Raw genomic sequence first — 6000 nt, 5'->3', positions numbered from 1 at the left:
CTGTCCTTTCCCCCTTCTTGCTTAAAGGGATGAAGGCATGGAACATCATCATGGGGCCTTTGGCAAGGAGGAGATGGCACTTTGAGCCAGATTTAGCCACAGCAGCTTCCAGGGTTGACCATTTGCCTTTGACTTGAGCTCACATGAGAAAACAGGCCCAGAGAGGATGAGTCTGCACGTGTTGCTAATTTTTCCCCATTGTGGTTGAATGTCATGGCATCTCTTCCTTTCAAAAATCTATCTTTCAGGTTATCCAGGATCCATTGTGTGTACAGTTTAACCCTCTCTCTGCTCCTGCCCCTGCTGCATCCCATAGAGGATACTCCTGTTTTAAAACGTGCTGTTGGGCAAAGGATGCTGAAGGAAATGCTTTAGATAAGCAGGCAGGCAGTGCTGGCCCATGAGTGTGCTATTGAAACATCTTTATTTCTTCTTCTTTGATATTTTCCCCCTCTGTTCTCCTTTCTTCTGTCCATTTCTAGCTTCTTTCCCTCATTTTCCTTGGTTTTCATCATCTGCTTGGCCATCTGTGCCTCCCCACTCCCTTTCCTCAGAGCTTCTCTGAAGCTGAATAATGTTTCAGCAGCTCTTGGATTTTGTCTGCAAGCCTTGAGCCTTTTCTGAAGGTCCAGGCCAGAGCACAGTGCTTCAAACAGGGTTTGGAGTCTCTAACACAAATGATTCTCCTGTGACACCTAGAAAAGTCTCCCCAGCTGCCCTCTTGGCTTCAGAACAGCCATTTTAGGACAAATACATAAAGGTGACTTTGACAGTCACCTATCTCAGGAACAATTTTGGATGTACATCACCCTAAGATTGAGTTTTCCAAGTCTTTCAACATTAATTTTGAACTGTTAACAGTGTGTTTTCCAACACTGCAGAGCTGCAGTGTTTGGAGTAGGCTAAGGGTGGAAATTCTTTATGGTTTGGGCTTTCTTTATGCTTAGGGCATGGAGACCCTCAGGATTTGTATGGCCATTAAAGAAAGCTGGCAGGGAATAAATACTGCATTTCTACCTCTGGTTGGTGCTGCTGAGGGGGTGCTGGGCTGGCTCTGGGTCCTGACCCCATGTTCCTCTTTCCCTCCCCAGAAAATGAGTTTCGGGGTGAGCTGCTGAACCAGAGGTGGACGTGTGGAGAGAAGATCAGCAGCTGCGAGGGAGCCGCTGGCCTGCACGGCACACACATCAAGGTGAGTACACAGGCAGGGACATTTTTTGGACAGTGACCCCCCCACCCCATGTGCTGGCCATGGGACAAGGGCCACATGTGCTCCAGCTCCTTCTGGACCAGCTGCTCCTGGGGGAATGGAGCCTTTCCGGTACCCACAAAGTGATGGGCAGGACTTGGAAATCTCTGTCTCCGTGCTACAGCCAAGCCTCCTGTATAGTGAATCCGGGCAGGGAGGGCTTCCAGCTGTCGAAGTTTGGCTTGGAGTCCAGATATTTAAATCCTTGCCTTCCTCTCCGGTGCCATCCTTCAAGGGTGGCTCAGATCTGGGTATTTAGGTCACTCCCAGGCCTGTTAAAATAGGCCCTTTCTCCAAGGCGCCGGCTGGTCGGAAGGAGCCCCTTGAACACCAGGTGAAGCTGTGGTGCCTTTGGAGGGGACAAGTGAGTCATTCATCCCCACCGGGACCCTGGACAGCTCCTGGGGCTCAACACAGCCACTCATTTACTGCTGCAGCTGTGCCTGATGAAAGAGGTACAGCCAAGGCTGTCAAACCTCCCGGCAGATTCACTGCCAGCAGATTAGGAAGCTTTAATTAAGCAGAGAACTGGGCTGTTCACTGCACAAATGCTGCTTCCTGTCCTATTTTGGCCTCTCAGTAGTCAGGCACCGTCTCCAGTGAGTGGATGGACCCACCTGGGTGATGTGGAAGCTTCCTTGGGTGACTGATGTTGCCAACTCTTCCTGCATCCCTAGATAAACCAAACGCCGGGAAAACCCCAAACCAGCAAAAATCCACACTTAAAAACATCCTTCTTCACTAACAAGCTGTCAGCTGCACGCAGGTGTCGCCAGGAGAGCTCACACCTTCTTAGAAAGCAGAGTAAGCAGTTGTTGCTATATTTAAAATGAGCTCAATTAAGGCTTTTCTATTGAACCTGCCAAATAAGCACTTAGGTTAGATTTAATAAGATTGTCGTATGTTAATAAAGTAATGATTACAAAAGGTAACATTCCCAGTACCTGGCGCTCATCTGGTGCTCTGTCTCTAACAAGCACATCACGATTATTAACTGTTCCTTGCAATCCTCAGCTCTGCTTATCTGTGCTTTATCTGAGTGCCAGGGGTGAGAGGAGGGGATGGGGAGGGGAAGTCTGGAGGGAGCCTGTGTGAGTGTGCAGCCTCCTTACCTCACGGGGGGAGAGGTCCCAATCACTCTCTAACCTTTGGATCCGCATTGTGTGCACATGCTTGCGCTTCTCTGTGTGCTCATAAATATATATTGTATTTAAATGTACTTTTTCATGCCAGTCACAGCTCATAATCCACAGGATGCGCAGCGGTGAAGGACAATGGGATGTGGGGCACGTTTACTTATTTATTTTTTTCCTCTAAAGAAGTGCAGGCATGGGATAAAATTTCCCATGACAGGTTTGAAATGAGATCTCTGCAGTGCTGGGGAGAGCTGATCTCTGCATGGAGCCAGCTGAGCCTGGACGCTGCTGCCAGGGCTCCTCCTGGACCACGGTGTCTGGTGGCAAAATGAACCTTTGTCTCCCAAATCTCTATTTTCCTGCTCCATTGGGATCTAGCTGGGAGGTAGCTGAATAGCAGGCAGGCTGTTGGTGAGGGCTGACTGCTGTCAGCACAGGTGAGGGGATGGTGGTGGGGCCACCAGAGCCCATCCCTGCCATCCCCTTCGCAGAGATGCATCTCAGCAATCCCCTCACATTGTGCCACTCAAGGATAATCTCATGGAAAAGGCGACTGGCTTATCACAGAGCTGGAAAAAAAATGAGATTGAGGAACTACAATATTTTCCCCCCTCTTCCCTACCCCTTCCTCTGGCACAAGAGCCATCGGCACCTACGGAGCCACTTAGGTCTCCCTGGCATTGGGGCCGTGCCTTGTAGCGCTCCCCAGGAGTGGAGAGGAAGGTGTGTGTCAACTTCAAGCACGGCCTCTGGAATCACCCAGCCTAATGCTGGGCTGTCAGCGCTGTGGAGGCAGCGGTGCAGCTGTGCCTGTGTCAGATGTGATGCTCAGGAGCAGCTTTTTCTGCTCCGCTTCCCTCGAGTGTGGAGGACGCTGCTGCCATCGCTGCGGAGCAGCGGCGCTCGGGCAGCGCTTCACTCGCAGCACTGGCTGCTTTCAGAGGGGGGCTGGACCCTTCCTGCAAATGCAAAGTGACAGCACGGCTTCAGGAGGATGTTTGTGACACAGCTGGAGTGTCGGATTCGAGGTGGGTACAAGCTGTGGGTTTGCATCTCAACATGTCAAGGCAAAATCCTGCCCCCCTCCCCGGCTGCGAGCCCGGGAACACCGTGCAGGGTGTCCTTTCCTGGAAGCAGTCAGAGAAAAAGGCAGACGGGAGCTTATTCAGCCGAGAACAGGACTCACAATAGGTGGAACGTCAGGAGGATTTAAATCAAGCAGCTAGGAAGACCCTAAAGGAAGAAGAGGGAAAAAAAATCCTCCTAATCTCAGAGTGTGGTTATAAAATAGCAGCTGGGAGCTACTACTGAGTAGCTTTAAAAGTAGAGGCGTGCTGTTGATCAAGAGTATTTCTTCCTCCATCAATCTTTATTTATTTATTTTAAAAATTCACAGCTAGAGAAGGTCCAGCAGGACAAAGTCCTCCTCATTTTCCGCAATGAACAAAGATGCCATGGCACTTTACAGAGAGGAAAGGAGGGAAATTTGGAGACCCAGATCCAGTTCTTTCCACCTGTGTTCAGCCTGCAACAGCCAAGGAGGAATTCCTCATAAGAAACAAAAGGGAGGTGAAATCAGGATAGGCCATTCAAGCCCATCCTCACTGAGAGGCAGTTTTGCTGCCTTTTCCCTTGAGGAGCTAAAAAAGGGACTCCTTGGATCTTCAAGAAGGGAAGGACCAAGCAGAAATCCTCTTTCAACAATTCTGTAGGAGAAAATGTCATTTCTTCTGGCATTTTCCTTCTGCTGCTAGGCAAATATAAGTTGAGGAGGTTTTAAAAACTAAAAATAGAGGCACTGTGTGTCTGTCTGTCCCTCTAAAGCTCAGATGCTGCTTCTTGCAATTGGCATTTTGCTACATCTACAAATAAGCACCGATGGAAGCTCTGCTGCTTTCAGTGTAAAATAAATATTCCTGCTGAATCCTCACCTCCCTTTGTCCGGCTGAAGGGGTTTTCAGCGTGTTTATTTTCTCTGAGCTCTGTGGTGCTCTTGAATACATATAAAGTATTACTGCTGACCGGGGGGAATTTCAGCAGGGCCTTTAATGGCAGATTTGCATAGAGCTGTCGAAGCCCAGGCACACCTGGGCATCAGCACGTGCTGGGTTCCCAGTGGGTTTGTGTTCTGTTATGTTCCTCAGGCTTCCACTGGAAAGGAAATGTGTATTAAGACAAGAAGGAAGAAGAAAATGTCAACCCTGTAGGTACTCCATAAAATGAAACTTCAGATCCGTGCTGTATTGCTGTCGTGGCAGCAGAACAAGACCTTGACTATGGAATCTGGCAGTTAAAATTCACATTGTGCTCAGGTTAAACTCTTTTTCAGGTTTATCTGTCTGAACATCATTGATTTAAGTCTGCAGCATTGACAAATTATCATTATAACTTGTATTCTGCTCGTGTCAGGGAGCTCCTTAGTGCAGGGTAAACAGGATAGGGGACATTTCTTACTTTTAGAGAGAAAAAAGGGGGAAAAGGGGCACATAGAGATGAAATGATGTTCCTAAGAGTACCCTGACTGCCACAGGCAGAGCACTGATGTGAATCCTGGAGGGAATATCCAGCACAGGGTCCTTTCAGGTAGTGTTGGGTTAGGAAACTGGCTAGATGCTGATTTTGATTTAAACTTAGAGATAACCCATGGATGAGGTGAGGAGGTGTGGAATGAACCTCTGTCTTTTCCAGACAGACTAATGTGCTTGTGACTAGCATCTGGCAGCAATAATTTATTTGCAGGTTTCCTTTTGGACTGCTTTGTTTTCATTCAGAGTTAAAGCAATAAGACTGAAATCCAGACAGCTCCTCAGCCTGGCTGTTATGTGAACAAGAGAGAGACCTAATGAAAGTACCCTGTCGGTCTCCAGGACTGCAAACATGCACTGTGTGACCTGAAATTTCACATTAAAACGATCTGTCTAGAGGGCTTCTGGCTGAGAAGGCAACAATAAAGGACAATGGTTTCATGTAACCTTCCTGCATCTGAGCCTGATATCACAGAGGCTCCAGAAGCACAGTCAGGGCTCTGCCAGTTGTTTAAGTTGCCTGGGAGGAGCAGGGGCTGAGCTCTGAAATGGATCTTATTCCTGGTGTTTCTGCACTTTGGAGGGAAATGAGGATTTTTGAGGATGATCCTGATGTTGATTTAAGAAGAAAAAAGGAGCTTGATGGTAGAAAACAGAATCTGTGAGGGCAGAGCCCACCCCATCCTGACGGTGATGAAGTGAAACATTATAAATACACAGCAGCGAGGCTGTGTCAGGATCTCTACACAAGTAAGGGGGTCTTCCCTAGGGGGAAAACTCCCAATAATTTAGAAGTTCGGGGTTGGGTTGTTTGTTTGGGTTTTTCTGGGGTTTTTTTTGGTATAATAGGCCAGGCAAGGCAGCCTATTTGGCTTTTTCCGTTCTGTGGTCCTCAGCAAGGTTGGGTCACCATGTGTCCCTTCCAGCCCTGGGAATTCTGTGATTCTGTGGGTCTGGCCCTGCCTTAGGTGGCTCCTGTCCCCTTTGCCTGTGTGGTGACTGAATCTGTTCCTGTCTTCCCAGGGTGTTTGCTCCTGGTTTGAAAGAGGGATGAGAGGCAATGTGAGGAATTGCTCTGTGCTGTAGTGAG

The 6000-nt window shown here is 48.5% G+C and overlaps 1 protein-coding gene across 1 annotated transcript in view; it reads left to right on the top strand.

The window, feature by feature from the left end:
• Positions 1-1121: 1121 nt before the first annotated feature.
• The window catches only part of MYT1 (myelin transcription factor 1), a 39262-nt gene continuing 34383 nt past the window's right edge, over positions 1122-6000 (top strand). The window contains exon 1 of the mRNA XM_058850755.1: positions 1122-1192. The gene's annotated coding sequence lies outside the window, so the exon portion shown is untranslated. The remainder of the gene's footprint in view (positions 1193-6000) is intronic.

The sequence above is a fragment of the Poecile atricapillus genome, chromosome 15 (genome assembly GCF_030490865.1).
Source record: "Poecile atricapillus isolate bPoeAtr1 chromosome 15, bPoeAtr1.hap1, whole genome shotgun sequence".
Taxonomy (NCBI): domain Eukaryota; kingdom Metazoa; phylum Chordata; class Aves; order Passeriformes; family Paridae; genus Poecile; species Poecile atricapillus.
Note: the sequence above shows the minus strand (reverse complement) of the source record. Positions and strands in the feature narration are given on the sequence as shown.